At 35.8% G+C, this 17,263-nt stretch overlaps 1 long non-coding RNA gene across 7 annotated transcripts; it reads left to right on the top strand.

The window, feature by feature from the left end:
• Positions 1-654: 654 nt before the first annotated feature.
• On the top strand, positions 655-15,872 carry LOC132631687 (uncharacterized). 7 transcript variants are annotated; one of them, XR_009579002.1, is made up of 5 exons: positions 655-1,055; positions 3,225-3,355; positions 4,960-5,273; positions 6,096-10,429; positions 11,005-11,540. It is a non-coding gene; the product is annotated as an uncharacterized LOC132631687 (long non-coding RNA). The 7 variants fall into 7 exon arrangements; XR_009579000.1 differs by having other exon boundaries at positions 6,045-10,429; XR_009579001.1 differs by lacking the exon at positions 6,096-10,429 and adding an exon at positions 5,946-6,044.
• The last annotated feature ends 1,391 nt before the right edge of the window (positions 15,873-17,263 follow it).

Here is a 17,263-nt window from a genome sequence, read left to right as displayed (position 1 = left end):
TGATTTTCTGTTAATTTCATGAGTTAATTGTGGTTATAAAGAGAATAGACAATTTGATTTCTACGCTTTAGTTGTGGCTATAATCGAATAGATAAAATTATTTGCTTGTATATCAATTATGGTCATATTTGAAAGGGGTCAATTTAGTCATCCTTTTTAATTCGGCTATAATAGAAATGATTAGTAATTTTCAAATGGCTATAATTAAAATAGTTGATTAGTTGCTACTTTTAAAAGCGGTTATTTGTTAAATTAATTTATAGCCAAATTACCCTTCTTATATATGTATATACGCACGTATACAGGAGTATACATATGTATATACATATGCATTTGGGACATTTCCTTAAAGAAACGGCCAGGCCCAGTCCAATAAGTGGACCAGACCCGGCCCATTTCTCCTTTTCTCAGCAATATACCAAACGACCCTTGAATACAAACATCGTGCAAACATAGTGTTTGTATTGTTGAAAAGGTTTTTCGTAACCCTAGCCACCTATGTACGCTCCACCTTGTCACGATTTTTGCCGGATTTGGCAAAGTTTCATACGTGTGTTGCTTTTCTCAGTTGTTGCCAAGTCGTTTGGGGCAAGAGCAATAATTACTCTTGCCTACTCTCCTTCATATCACCGTTGAACAACCTCAAAGGTCAGGTTTCCCTCTCTCTCTTTGCTTGGCTTTTTCTGCATTTTTCTTAATGGAATTTGTTAGGTTGTGATTTCAAATACTCAAATCTGATTGGATAGTCACACAGTCCCACATCGATTTTAAGCATGAAACCTTAGAATTTGGGGTTCTATATAAAGAACCCCCAATTCCACATTATACACACACAGAGATATATGAAAATACTTGCATATTTTCAAGAAGAACCCATTGTAGGTTTTACACTGATCTTGTGCGGGTACACCTAGGGTTTTGATTTGCTCAGAACTCTTTTTAGTCTAAATTTGATCTGTGTTTCTGAAATCCTTTTGATTTCTTTGTGTTTGGCGTAGCTGTGAGGTGTGGAGGAAGCTCAACTCTATTCTCGACCCAGGCTACCATCACAAAAGGTAAAATCCCTTCATTCCTTTAAATTATTGTTTCATTTTACTATTTTTTTTATGTGTTTATTTACCTGTTTAGCTTAGTTGTTGTATTAATTAAGTTATTCCCTTAGTCATTTAGTAGTTTGCTTAGTACTGGTAGTGGTAGATTAGTTCAAATAATGTTAATAGTTACCTGCTTAGCATTGTTCAAGTCTGATTATGTCTTGGCTGAACATATTTAGTGATTGTCTACTGTGATATGTCCGCTGGTTATGTTTGAATATGGTAGTTGACTAGTTCTGATCTTGCTTAAGTATAGCAGATACCTTATTTAAAAAGGCAAACACGGACTGATTAGGCTAAGAATGTGAATATCATTTCAAAAAATGATGTGTTTGTTTGAGTAGTTTTGAATAAGCAATATTTTGTGATCCTGCCTCTGTTGTGTCACACAAGTTCAAAAATCATTAAATGTCAATATATGTGTCAAATGAATTATAAGTCTATATGTTTAAGTCACCAGGTCAGTCATCACCTTCATCATGTTACAAACATGTTAGAGCTTGATTAAATGTGTTCTTCATGAAAATGTAAACCTGCTAATTGCTAAATACACTGTCCTGAACTTGAAGTTGTTACTTGTCTTAACTTTTGTTATCCCATGTTTGTCCTTATTTAAAAAAAGTTTAGTTTTGGTCCAATGTTGTTGCTTTGCCTAAAACAGTCCAAAAATCCTTGAATACTTGTTGACATCTGGTCCTAGGTAAGAAAATTTTATTTTATGGAATGACAGAGGTTTTAGGTTTAAAACCATTAATTGTGTTCATCTTAGCTTCAATAGTCTGGTCTGAGGAATTTGCCTATAAAGTAACAACTTATTTTATTAATGAGTTAGAGTCAGCAGGAATTGGTGTGAACATAAAAAATGTGAGACAACCTGTTAATGGTTCGAGTGTGCAGAGAAATGAACCTTAGGGTTTGAGTCCAATGCTTGTGTGCCTTTAGATAACAGAACAAATGCTCACCTGGTGGGGCTAAGTTGGTTGGGTGCCTGTTTAAATACATGTTGAAATGAATTCCTGTGTCAAGATAGTTTCATTGGTGAATCGCCTCGTTGTCTTGTATGACCAGTAGCTATGTATGCATGATTCTTGTGTAATCCCCCCCCCCCCCCCCCCCCCCCCCCAAATCATGTTTAAGGAAGTAGCCCTCATATGTGTTGTATGATAATACATGGTTAAGAAACTGTTCAAGATCACTTTGCCAGACTTTAATAAGTATACACATGTTTACTATGTTAAAAGAATTGACCAAAGGCATGTTAATGCATTGTTAAGTATTGAGAAGAACTGATAATCTGATAATGGTTAAGAGTCTTAAAGAGTAAAACTGTTGAACTTCTTTCATGTACTTGAACTAATACTGCTTATCTAAGGTAAAAAGAAAAGGAAGTTGTCTTGATCACTTAAATGCAAGAGGACTTAAGAGGATGTCACTTAGTTGTGATACAACAAGAGTGATTTACCTAGGGCTGCGGAAAAGTTACGAAAGGTTTTGAGTTCATCTACTCAGTCTAGTACTACTGATCCTAGGTTGCTGGGGTTCCTCTTGTTGAAATCATAGCTCTATGGGATCCTCCAAAGCCTCAGTAAGCCTTTAAAAGATGCCTATGTATGTGTATATCTAGTACATTAACATAGAACTGGTGTGAAACCCTTTGCTTCCCTTCCTTTCTCTTAAGTGTTGAGCTGGTGCTATATGATATACATGGGATATTTAAGACGTACACAGCCCATGTCTACTTTAGTGTATATTGGACTGTATATCTTGTATACTGATGGAATATCAAAGATGCTTTACTTAAAATGCTGGGTTGAATGATGATTTGGCCCTGTCCTTTAAAAGCTATAACTTTATAATCAATGTGGGCTTCTCTGGCCATTATTGGCATACCACTGTGTATCAGGCTTCTATTCTCATTCTTTCTCCTTTAAGTATAATTGGGGTTGCTATTTTACTCTTGGGCTTGTCTTCGTTAATTTCAGCAGCAATGTTGTGATATAACTGATGTACATGCTTATATAGATTATCATGAGTTAGTATTGTGTCATGTTGATTATCATAACTAAGTATAGGTGCCCTCTAATTTTTTTCCTTTTCCTTTTCCTCCTCTTTGCATGAAATACACTAAAGAGGGCCATTTGGGCCGAGTACATCAACCATAAGGTGTTGGGCCTAAGGTCCAATAGCTCCTCCTTTCTTCTATCAAGTCCGAACCAGCTTGAAGGCCCAACTATGGATGAAAATGGCAACTGGTGGGCTCGGTAGGCCCACCATCCTTACTCCCTCTTTTTTTTTCTTGTATATGTTTTGCATATTGTATTTTGTAAAAGAATGCTCTTACATATTGAAACCCAAATGGATATGAACTTAGACATTTTAGCCAAACAATGCGTATATCGTTTAGAACGGATAGGAACCCGTTTCCTTTTCAAAACCAAGACCCAACAAAAGATAAAGGAATAATGCCTTCAAGAGTTGAAACAAAATGGTCTTTCCCAAGTCATTTGCTTCATTTTTGCAAAAACTGGAAACGAAATAGTGAGTATGTATATGCTATTTTGAGAAACAAATTAACGTTTTTAAACACTGATTTCTGGAAAACCATAAAGTGTTTTAGAAACAAAATGGACTTTTAAATTGCAATACAGCTTAAGGATTTTTACAAATCTTTCTGGGCCAAGCCCAACCTTAAGTTACTTAAACAAAGGAAAATAGACTTAAACTTTAGCTTATAGAAGGGTTTTAAAAGTAGTATATTGTTGACCTTCAAATGTTTAAAATGGATAAAGTATGCTATTTGAAAAAGAAACATTTTTATATATACTTGTATAGACCCATGGCATATTTACAAAGGAGATATATTCAAACTTTTTCAAATAAAATTTGTAAGGACTAAAAGGCATAACATTGGACCAAGTTAGTTGAACTCTACTTAAGAGTTAAGAAGTGTGTTTTGGTTCGGAAATGAAATGACTTTAAAACCTTATATATATTTTTCCAAGGAAAATTCAACTCTTTTCATCTATAAATGAAGGATTTTTTGCCAAAGTGTTTTATGATATGCCATGATAAGTTATACAAGAAATTAAACTCTTTTAAGCAAATAATTACAATAATCACATTAAAACTCGAAGGTCAACCGTATTCTACGGATCCTTAATACTAGGGTGCTAAAAACCTTCTCTAGGGGATCACTAGAACTCTTACCTCGAGCTCTGGCTTAAAAGGATTTATCTTTGTTTGAATAAATCCTTTAACTAGGTTTTTCTAATTTCCATTAATAAATTAGGTGGTGACTCTAAAAAATACAAAAGTCCAATAGAGTTCATAACCTCGAAGTAGCTTTTATGCTTCACGTAAAAGTGAACTGTAACATGTATTAGTCTATCTAATGCCAACAATGAATAAAGACGAATAGTTGATATTGACTTCATTAAAGATGACATTACATAGAACTCAGGGGACCATTCTGTAATTACTAGAACTTAGACAGTTAGTGAATTGGATATTTAATTAGTTTGTTAGTTGGTTAGTGAGAAGAATGATTAGTTGTATAAATACGCTTCTACTGATCAGTTTCAGTCAATGAAAGTAGTTTTCAATTCCACAAAATATCTTCTTCTCTTCCTCTATATGCTCTCGATTGCATGAGCTTCATTCTCCATGAATGAAGTAATGTCATCATGGTATCAGAGCAGGACAATCACTAGAGTGATTAGCTGATCCTGAATTGAAGTTCTAAAACAAACAATTGAGAGATGTAACAATGGTTGTGGACAATACATTTCAAGAAAACTAAAGTCATAATCATCCACTGTACCTTATTTCAATTGATAACTCTGGTGCGATTTTGATTGCATTACAGTTAACCGATGTAGAAAACTATTCCATTTGGAGACGTACGATGAGAATTGCTATCTGAGGTCGAAACAAGCTAGGGTTCATCGACGGGACTTGCAAAAAGGAGAGTTATGGTTCAAATCTGACCGATTTGTGGGAAAGATGCAATGCAATTGTACTTTCATGGATAATCGAACTATGTTTAGAAGGAATTGTTTGGAGGAACCATATACTCAAGTGATGCAACAGAAGTTTGGAGTGATCTCAAAGAGAGATTTGATAAAGTAGATGTATCAAGAACATATCAATTGCACAAGGAGATTGCAACAATTCATCAAGGTACTAATACAGTCTCTACATACTTCTCAATATAGAGAGCATTTTTTGGTAGAATTTGATAGTATAGTACCTTTTCCTGGTTGTGACTGCCTTAAGACTCGTGATTTCGTGAAGTTCATGAATGACCTAAAACGGTTTCAATTTCTAATGGGATTAAACAACACCTATGAACAAACTAAGGCACATATTTTCATGATGACTCCTCTTCCTAGGATTAACAAAGCTTACTCAATGCTAATTGAGAGGGAAAGTCAGAGGAACATGGTAAACAAGAAGTCTGGGAATGATATTACTGAGTTGATTGTATTACTTGCTCTAAGGAATGGGACTGCATAGAAACACAAAAAGAATTATAATCCTCACTATGATCCAAATGTACAATGTGATATTTTAAACTGAAAGGACACACTATGGAGGTGTGTTACAGGCTTATGGGATATCCTCCTAACTACAAGTTCAAGAAGAAAGGACCTTACCAAGGGCCTTATCAAGATAATAATCGGAATAACCAGAACAATTATCAGATAATCTTTCCTCAAAGAGAGTACAGAGGAAATACCCATACTGCTAATAATGCTATGACAACACATAGTGAACCAAGTAAATTTGAGAATACTGCCAACAACTTAAGAAGTCTTGAACAAGTTGCAAATAACTTTGGTTTTGGTATAGGATACAACAAGGAACAGTATGAGCAGATAGTGAATATACTAAACAAAGAAACTGATCAGACTAGTCAGTGTGATGCTCCAATCTCAACTGATGTTGCAGGTATTATCACTACACTTATGTTTAATAATAAACATGATCTTTGGGTTGTAGATTTTGGTGCTACAAATCATATGACATCCAAATCTAGCATACTTTATGATATGATCCTAGATGGCACAAAGATGCTTGGAAGGATGTAGGACGTTTGGATAATAACTTGGGAAGAGATTGTGAAAGGTTCCACACTAAGTGGCTAAAAGCGCAAAGGGCTAAAAGTGCAAATTATGGCTATATGATGCAAATCATGGCCAAGAATCAAAATTCAAGGCTAGGGATGTAATTTGGGCTACAATTGCATGACAATTGGTGTTTGGAAGATGAAGATTCCATATGAGGGCTATTTCCGAAATTCCCTAAAACAGACTACCAACCAAACAAGGCCCTTGCCTCATTAATGGCATTTTTGTAATAACCTAGTCTTCTTTAGTCTAGGAGTATAAATACTAAGACTTAAGACATTTCATTTACTTAGATTGGATGAATTATGTATTGAATACTCTAAGGAGTGATAGTTTGTTTGGCTTAATAGCCTTTAGGTTTAGACTTAGTTAATGGTGGATTCCATTGTTGGTTTTGGACCGATTTCCATTGATTTTATGAAGGGTTGTTCATTTGTGGATTCAATTGAATTTCCCTTGCTTTGATTTCAAATAGTATAGGTTCTTTGAATTGAATAAAATTGAGAGGGTCTAGGTTTCATATACTTAGGTTTGCTCACAAGTTCATTATTCATTGGGTCTTGCTTTTATCCTCTATTTCTCATCCCCTTTTCTTCAATTCTCATCCAAATTTCTTGTTATCCTTTAATTTTGCGTTTAGTGTTGAATTGGTGTTTTTCCCCAATTCAAATTTTACTATTTGGTATCCGAGCTTAAGCTAGAGTGTTGTTTCTACAATCCTCAATCCTAGGTTCTTTATATTTGAAAAAAAAATCAAAATTTCCTAAAAAAAAAATCCAAAAATTTGTTGTTTTTTTTGGTGTGTTTGAGTTCCTTGATATTAGAAACTCCTAGGTTTCAAATTTCGTGACATTTGGAGGTGTTTTGAAGATTCTACCATTGTTGAAGCTTGAAAGTTTGAAACTTAAAAGTGGGTTTTGGTGATTGAAGGTGAAATTGGCTTCAATTGGTGTTGGGCTTTGTTCTCCTAGTTGAGGGGAGCTTAGATCCGAATTTTGGTGCAAAAACAAGTTGATTTGAAGGTGAATTGAAATTTGGGTGTTTTTCAAGTTCATAAGCATCTTCATATGTTCATAGTGAAGAAGAAGACCCAAAAGAGTGTTTGATTCAAAATTTCTTCAAGTCAAGAGGTCAAAAGGTGTTTGTGGACCCAAGTAAGAATCCAAAAAAAATCAGAAATTTTAAGTCCAGTTTTCTGATTTTTCAAAAAAAAAAAACTACCACGTCAGCGCTGACGTCAGCAGCCTGACGCACTTCTGCAAGTGCATGGCCCACAGATTCAGAGACCAAATTTTTCCAAAAGTCTCAAATTTTTTCTAAGTGTTGGCAGATTTTGTCCCAAATTTAGAGGGGCATATCTTTGTGTGTATAAGGAGTTACGAGACCGATAACCTATCTAAATTGAAGTTCATCGAGTCTAATTTCCAAATCAACCAACCATTCATCAATTGGAACTATGTAGAAAGAATTATTTGGATTTTAAAAACACGCTGCAAGAAGCTCCGAATTTTCTAAGTGTTGGCCAAAAACTTCCCAAATTTGTCTAAGTGTTTGGCCAAGGTTTGTTCACTTCTTCTTCTCATTTATTTGATTCTCCTAGCTAATTAACAATTAGTAATTGATCCTTACTTAGTTGTTAACTAGTTCTTGAGTCCGAATTTCATTTTGTGCCAGTTTCTTCCAAGCTTTTCTCTTTTATTTCATTGAAACTTTATTGGATCTTTTCCATTCGCTTTGAGTTGTCCTTCTTTTATCTAAACAAGAATCTATTCTTCCACAAAGATTAGCAACCTTGTAAATTAATTTGGGATTTGCGATTCATTGTCAACTTTGGAAGAAACTGTAGGTTGAGTGGTAAGCTTGAGTGCAAGTACGAGTGACGTGAGGAACATTACTACTAAACTTGTTTGCTCATTTTGTGGGTAGAAAAAGGGAAGTCATAAGGAAAAAATATTTGATGGAAGAGATAGTGGTATTCGTGAGAGAAGGGAAAATACATTTCCTACTTCAAGAAATACAATGAATCATGCTTCTCATCCTAATACGAAGGTACCATGTTCTCAATATAGTTATGATGTTGAAGGTAGGAGGAGAGAAGTATTGATAGGTGATAGAAGTAGAAGGAATGCAAGGTCCCAAGTGAGAAATGACCCAAAGAGGCGAATTCTTGAGACAAAGGTGAACTTGCTTGGTAGTGCAGAGTATGTCCTTGTGTTTGATGATGGTAGCAATGGCAACTACCTTGCACCTCAAGTAGTTGAGACATTGGGTATAGAATGTGTGATGAAACGAGACCCTTACGATGATCAAAGAGGGTACTTGGTTGATAGGAGCGCAAGGGTGTTCTTTACCCATGGCAAATACCAAGACGAGGTTTGGTGTGATGTACTTCCACTAGAAAATTGTCACTTATGTTGGGGGAATGCTTGGTTCCTAGAACATAAGGTTTCATATGGGCAAGAATGGTACAAGTATGTAGTGGACAAACAACGAAGACCTCTCTTTCCACCTATAGTTCCTAAAGATGAAGTAATTGCAAGTAAACCCTGTCCTATGGAGAGTGGGCCCGAAATCCCACAATGGGAGAAAAAGAATTTAGAAGAGATTCACCTAATGATGGAACGCTTATGCAAGTCACAACAAATGAAAGCGAAGAAGTCTAAGCCTTGTGAAGCGAAAGAGAAGAGTAAAGTGGAGGGTTCCCTTAATCGTTCTAAAGATGTACTTGACACTTGTCCCAACTCGCATGAAATTGAGAGGGAAAAGATTGAGAGGTGTAAGGGAGCAAAAAGTGACAACTCTAGAGTGGAAAAATGAGAGGTTGTGAGGAGTGATGTGAGGGTCGTCACAACCCCATTCTAACCTTTGTACCTTTTCTTTCTTATCTAGTTGTATGGATAATGGTGCAAGTATTCTTGGAAATCAAGCCAAATGATGAGCCTCAAATTGTGAAAATTCATGAGGTACTTAAAGGCTTCCCCAAGAGCAAATTGACTCCAAAGTCAAAAATCAAGGTAAAGAAGATGTTATGTGTGCACTTCAAGATAAAATAGCTAAACTTAACACTCTAAATGATGTGAATGATCATGTTGTTGAATTGAGTGTGAGTGAAAGCTTGTATTTATGTGAGCTTAATGAGACTGGTGTTGAGGTTAATGACTCTTCAATGATTGTTGACAATGTAGTTGGTTTGGGTGTATCAACACTAGTTGATCTTATTGATGACCGTATTGATTCTTCTTATGAGATCAATTTGTGTCCACCTAGTGTTAACACTTGTGACGAAAATTATAGTGCATTGTCTTGTGTTATGGTAGTTCACACACTAGTTGATCCTAGAAATGACCGAGTTAACTCTTCTTACAAGGTCAATTTAAGTCCAACTAGTGTGAATAATTGTTTAGTCCAACTTGCTTGTGATAATAGTCCACTAATTGAGGGATTGTGTGGTGTGCTTAATGGACCTCAATTTAGTGATGATATTGATGTAATTGGTCATATGAATAGTCATGTTAATGAAGACGCTTTGGTAGGTGACATTTGTCTTTTTGAGAATAAGATTGCAAACTTTGACTCTTCATTGTCCATTGAATCTTTTTCCCTTAAAGATAATTTCTTATTTGAAGTTGACATGACTTGTGGAAATGATGTACCTAGTGGGATGTTTGGTAATGTTGCGAGTGTAGTTTCTTAGGAGACTACAAGGTATTTAGTAACCCACTATGGGATGATGATATGCTTGGTCTTGATGACAAGCATGGGGTGGTTGAAGCTCTTGACACTATCCCCGATGACGAAGAGTCCTTCTTGAGGGTTTGTGACCCACTTGATGGACCAACGTCGAATTTGGAAAAGGCTTTCGAAAGTGATGAGTGCGCTTTAAAGAAGGGGAGCCATTTGAAGGGAAAACAGAACACTTCTTGGAAGGATTATGCTAATCTTCTATCCCAAGGGGTGAGGAGATGCTACTTTTATCTTGACATAGGTTTGAAAAGCCTAAAGGTAAAAATCCTTCTTTTTATGAACTTGATTATGTGATTAACTTGTTTGTGGAGTTTCATCAAAGGAGGAAACTTGAAGAGGATACCCATTGGAGAAGACCTCATTGGACTACGCTTTGGTGTGAAGTCACATCTTGTACTTCCTTCACGGACAGTATGTATTCGTGGCTCATACTTATTCTTGTGCTTTCTTAAAGCCATTGAGGTAACTTCTTTGATTGTTGAAAATAGTACTAGCACTTCTGTCCATTCATGTGATTATTTTCTAGTGTTATTACTTGATGTCTTGTTGGGCTTGCATGGAGTGTGTGGGAACAATTGTGTGGGAGATACCTTTGTATTTGACCCCCGTGTTGACTTAGGAGTGATTCTTTCGCTGATATGGGTTAGTGTAGTGATTAGGGCATTGACATGGGTTGGACTTGTTTGTGAAATTACACTTAGCCATGAAGGTTGTTACTTGTGTCTTGACTTAAGGGGAAATATGTGCTTATTGATTGCTAGGACAATTAAGAACTTGCATGATTGCTTTCCTAAAAGCATTAGATCCTTTGATTTGCCCCTTTGTCCCATTATCTTAAATAGCCAAGTGTCTTTGGCATTATTTGGATACATGTTCTCTCTAGATCCATTTGATGCTTGGTTATATCATAAAAGTGAGCCGTTTAGTGTGTTGATTGCATGCTATGATTACTTTAGGTATTATCATTTTCCATATTGATGATTACCTTGTTTGTTTGTGTGAGGATGTGTACTCATGCTCTTCTATGTTTTTAAAAGGTTCGAATTCGAAGGCGAATCCTTTTGAAGAGGGGAGGATGAGATGATCCTATATGGCACAAATATGCTTGGAAGGATGTGGGACGTTTAGATGATAGCTTGTGAAGAGATTGTGGAGGCTTCTACACTAAGTGGCTAAAAGCGCAAAGGGCTAAAGTGCAAATTGTGGCTATAGGATGCAAATCATGGCCAAGAATCCAATTCAAGGCTAGGGATGTAATTTGGGCTACAATTGCAAGAAAATTGGTGTTTGGAAGATAAAGATTCCATATGAGGGCTATTTCCGAAATTCCCCAAAGAAGACTACCAACCAAACAAGGCCCTTGCCTCATTAATGACATTTTTGTAATAACTTAGTCTTCTGTAGTCTATGAGTATAAATACTAAGACTTAGACATTTCATCTACTTAGATTAGATGAATTATATATTGAATACTCTAAGGAGTGATAGTTTGTTTGGCTTAATAGCATTTAGGTTTAGACTTACTTAATGATGGATTCCATTGTTGGTTTTGAACTGATTTCCATTGATTTTATGAAGGGTTGTTATTTTGTGGATTCAATTGAATTTCCCTTGCCTTGATTTTCAAATAGTATATGTTCGTTGAATTGAATCAAATTGAGAGGGTCTAGGTTTCATATACTTAGGTTTGCTCATAGGTTCATTATTCATTGGGTCTTGCTTTTATCCTCTATTTCTCATCCCCTTTTCTTCAATTCTCATCCAAATTTCTTATTATCCTTTAATCCGCATTTTAGTGTTGAATTGGTGTTTTTTCCCAATTCAAATCTTATCACTTAATGATCTACAGAAGGTAGATAGTAATCACAGGAAAGTTCACTTACCGAATGGTGATATTATTAACATCTCTCATATAGGTTCATGACGCATATTTGATAATGCTACTCTAAACAATGTATTGTTTATACCTGAATTCAGATTCAATCTGTTATCTATCTCACAAATCACAAAGGACTTACAATGCTTTACCTCTTTCTTTCCTGATTTCTTTGTATTCTAGGACCTCTACAATAGGCAGGTGAAGGGGATTGGTAGAGAGTCTAGTGGTCTCTACCTTCAACCTGTTCAAGCTCCCAGTAGAGGCATTTCGTCTTCAAAACCTACAATAAACTCCTTGGTTGTCCAGAATACCAGTCTTACTACCATTTCTACTGTTGATATATCTCTTTGAAATGAGAGATAGGGTAACACCTCTTCCAAAGTTCTTACACATCTATTTTCTTTGCCTTTCAATTCTTGTACTCAGAAAGTACATAAGTGTAATGTGTGTCCTCTAGCTAAGCAAACTAGATTACCATTTCCTACCAGTAATTCTAGATCTGCTGGTCCTTTTCATATTCGACATTGGTGATGTATGGGGTCCTTATAAAGTTTCAACCTATGATGGCAGCAGGTTCTTTGTCACAATTATTGATGATTATTCTAGAATGGTATGGATCGTCTTAATAAAATTTAAGAGTGATGCTCTTGTCATTTTACAGAATTTTCTGACTATGCTAAAAACTCAATTTACTGCTTGTGTTAAAATCAGTAGAACTGATAATGGGAAAGAATTTATCAATCATGAATGCCACACTCTATTCGGTTCTCTTGGCATTGTACATCAGAGAACTTGCATACATACTCCTCAACAAAATGAAATGGCTGAGAGAAAACACAGACACCTTCTAGAGATAGCAAGAGCTATAAGGTTTCAAGGTCATATTCCATTAAAGTTTTAGGGTCATTTGCATTCTGGCAGCTACCTATCTTATTAATAGGTTGCCCACATCTGTTCTGGGTGGGAAATTTCCTTATGAAGTATTTCACAAGGTCAGGCCTTCTCTAGCTCAACTGAGAGTTATAGGCTGTCTTTGCTTTGCAGTTCATCTACCTAAGGGTAAAAATTTTCAGCTTGGAAGTGTATCAGCTGTTCACATGGGATACAACTCTACTTCAAAAGGATATATTCTTTATGACATGAAAGATAAGCATTTCTTTATTAAAAGAGATTTTCAATTTAGGGAGGATACTTTCCCTTTTAATACTGGCCCTACAGAAGATTGGAGAATGTTTATTCCTGATGGTGGGTCTCTTGAAGATTGTACTCCTGCTACTATTCCTACACCCGTTAATCCTCCTGATTCCTCTAATGATCACATTGATCTTCCTCCTAAGTTCCACATCCTCCATCTCCACCACTTGTAGATCCTACTACTAACTAGTAGCGTACGCAGAATTTTTCATAAGCGGTGTCACCATTTAAAGAGTTGAGCAAAACAAAGGTGTGCCACTTGAAACAGTAGCATACGCAGAATTTTTCATAAGCAGTGTACCATTTAAAGAGTTGAGCAAAACAAAGGTGTCATCATTTAAAGAGTGAGCAAAATAAATGAAAAAATGAGAGTGTAAGGGGAAAAAATTGAGGCTAAGGGGTCTTGAACTCGCGACCCCTCATGCAGAGCTGAAGTGCCTAACCATCAGGCTAGTGCACAGCCTTGTCACAAGCAGTGTCCTTCTAGTATTTATACCGTCTAATATCATCTTATTTGTTATTTATATATGTATATCTAGTAAAAAAAAATCGACGAATCGGCGTCACGTGACACTCCTCGGGCCAAGGAAATTCCTCCCCTGCTACTAACGATTCACTAAGACAATCCACCAGAGGTAGAAAAGCCCCAATATGGCAAAAGGACTATATCGCTGCTATTACTTACTCTAGCAGTGGTGTTGTTCCATCTTACTCTATTTCCAACTACATTAGCTATGATTACCTTTCTGCATCTTATCAGGCTTATCTTACAGCATCCTCAACTGAAGTAGAGCCTTCTTCCTTTGAAGAGGCAATCCCGATCCTAGGTGGGTGAAGGCTATGGAAGCTGAAATTTTAGCTTTGGAAGAGAATAACACTTGAAAAGTAGTTTCGTTACCCACCGGTAAGTCAGTAATTGGTTGCAATTGGGTATTCAAAATCAAGTATCAAGCTAATGGCACTATAGAGATGTTCAAAGCCAGGTTAGTGGCAAAAGGAATTAACCAAAGAGAAGGTCTTGATTATCATGAGACATTCTCTCCTGTGGTAGAGATGGTGACAGTCAGATCAGTTCTTGCTATAGCTTTTGCTCAACAGTGGCATGTACACCAAATGCATATCTACAATGACTTTCTTCAAGGGGATTTGCTTGATGAAGTATATATGTCCTTTCCTCAAGATTTTCAACCACCTTCTGGATTTGATGTGTAGGGGGAGAAACCTGTGTGTAAGCTCATCAAATCCCTTTATCGGTTGAAACAACCACTTAGGGAATGGACTGTGAGACTCACTGAGGCATTAATCAATCTTGGTTTTGTATAAAGTCATCTGGACTATTTTTTATTTACCAAGAAGGCTAATTCTTCTATCATCATTCTTTTTGTGTATGTAGATGATTTACTGATTACAGGTAGTAATATTGATCTCATTATCTATACAAAGGAATTGTTGCAGAAAACATTCAAGATCAAGGACTTGGAAGAACTCAAGTACTTCTTAGGAATTGAATTTGCTAGACCAGAAAAAGGGATACTTATGCATCAAAGGAAGTATACTTTAGAGATTATATCTGAAGCTGGTCTAAGTGCTACAAAACAAGCTTTCACACCTTTGGATCCCAACACTAAACTCACTACCAAAAGTATGATGGAGTGATTGGGGTTTTAAGTGAAGATACACTGCTAGAAGATGCTGGAGTGTATAGAAGAATGGTAGGAAAGCTACTCTATTTGACAGTTAATAGGCCAGATATTTCATTTGCAGTTCAAACCTTGAGCCAGTTTCTACATCAACCCAAATAATCTCATCTAGATGCTGCTATGAGAGTGATAAGATATATCAAGAGACAGGTAGGAGTTCCATTGTCCAGCAAACCATCAAGGAAAATAACTGTCTTATGTGTTGTTGATTGGGCTGCATGCCCAAATACAAGAAGATCTCTATCTGATTTTCTAATCAAATATGGAGACTCACTCATATCATGGAAATCAAAGAAGCAAGGATTTGTATCAAGGAGCTCAGCAGAAGCTGAGTATAGAAGTATGGCAAATTCAGTTGCAGAAGTAGTACGAATACAAGAACTATTCAAGGAATTAGAAGCTGAAGTTGAGACACCTATTTCAGTTCCCAATGATAACAAATCAGCTATGCAAATAGCTGCAAATCCTGTGTTTCATGGGAGGACAAAACACATAGAACTTGACTGTCATTTCATTAGAGGAAAAAAATACAAAAGGGGCTGACAGAAGCAAGGTACTTAAACACAGAGGATTAGGTAGCAGATATACTTACAAGGAGACGGGGAAGACCATAACATCAATATCTTTTGTCCAAGCAGGGAGTGTTGAATATCTTTGCACATTACAGCTTAAGGAGAAGTATTAAAGATGACATTACGTAGAACTCAGGGGACTATTTTGTAATTATTAGAACTTAACAGTTAGTGAATTAGATATTTAATCAGTTTGTTAGTCGGTCAGTGAGTAGATTGATTAGATGTATAAATAAACTTCTACGTATTAGTTTCGGTCAATGAAAGCAGTTTTCAATTCCACAAAATATCTTCTTCTCTTCCTCTCTATTCTCTCTATTGCATGAGCTTCATTCTCCAATAATGGAGTAATCTCATTAGACTTCATACGTTAATCTAACAACAATGTGCTTTATCGATGTAGTCTTAATTTCTAATCAAGAAGTTTATTTTAAGGGTGTGAAGAGTTAATTAAAATGATTCCCTCTTCCCTAACAAACTATTTATTTCAAAGAATATGGTGCTAAAAATAAAATAAACAAATAAATAAATAATGAAAATCACAAAAAAAAAAAAAAAAATTGAATGACGAGAGTCCTGTTATTATTTGGGTTAACCTGCTCAAAACAAGTAGAAGCATAGAAACAAATGGGTAATCACGAGAAACAAAATTCAAGATTCAAGCCCTCGTGAAGAATCATACAGCTGGCCCACGAAATAATTAACCCTTAAAGTGAAAATTTACTTGGAGAAGATACTAAAAAAGGTTAAATTTGTCCTTAAACTTAGCGAAATTGTCTGAATTTGTCATATGTCAATAATTGGAGCCATATTTACCTTGTTGTCACCAAAATGGATATTTGTCCTTATTGACTAACGCCATTAAATTTCTAAAATATGAGCTTTTTTATAAGGAAAAATGTTCAAATTTACACTTAGCTTGTATGCGCAATATCCAGACTATGTGCAATATCCAGATTTTCCCTTGCACTTTAATGGATATGGTCATTATTAATTATGGCGACAACACCACAATCTTCTTTAACAGTCAAAACCTCAACCGACTATATCTTTATCCCCTAATATCAAATTAATCACCCTTAAGCCCCATATATATGAGCACAAATGGAATTCAAACAATTATGGATTGGACTATCAAGTTAAATTTCGCCTCCTTTAAAACTCTATCCACACAATTCCATCACCAATTGTTCTCAAATCATCTATAGGGATGGCATAGCTCCACATTGACCTCCTAATGATAAGACAAACCACGATACTCAAAAATTCAACTGTCAAATCATTTGCAACAGTATTGTGGCAGTCAAAGTAGGTTGTAGTGATTGAGGGTAGGTAATGTTCTGACAGATTAAAATGATGACTAGGAGGAAAAGGGGAACATATGACAGTGTGAGATAAATCCTCTAAGCGTATTTTATTTGTGAGTATCGTTGGAATAGAAGTGGTGGAGTATTGATGCTCTTCAAATGTTGTTTTCTAGAGTTGGGAGAATTAATTTATTGTGGTAATGATCAATTTAGAGAGGTGAAAGATGGTAGCTACGGAAAGTAATGGTCAAATCTGAACCTTTTTTCCTTATAAAAAATATCGACATCGTGTTGAAAAGCTTCTGACGTTAGTCAATAAGAGCAAATCTAGCTACTTTTGTAACATCAAGGCAGATCTGACCCCAATTATTAACAGATGAAAAAATTGGATCACTCCGCAAAATTTAATGATAATTTGGATATTTTTTTCACAAGATATGACATGGTAGCAATATCAGTTTAGTTAGCAAGTTTAAGTTATAAATCCCGGAGAAACATGATAGAAGAATCCTGAAAAAAATATTTAGAGCAAGACAGGGTTCTAAAGTTCGAAAGTTATACAAGCGGCACTTCAGGATATTGTTTTAAAATTCAAAATTTATACAAGTAATTTTAAGTTGATGTGCTGAAAATTCAAAACGTAT

The sequence above is a fragment of the Lycium barbarum genome, chromosome 3 (genome assembly GCF_019175385.1).
Source record: "Lycium barbarum isolate Lr01 chromosome 3, ASM1917538v2, whole genome shotgun sequence".
Taxonomy (NCBI): Eukaryota; Viridiplantae; Streptophyta; class Magnoliopsida; order Solanales; family Solanaceae; genus Lycium; species Lycium barbarum.
This window is presented reverse-complemented; position numbering and strand designations above follow the sequence as displayed.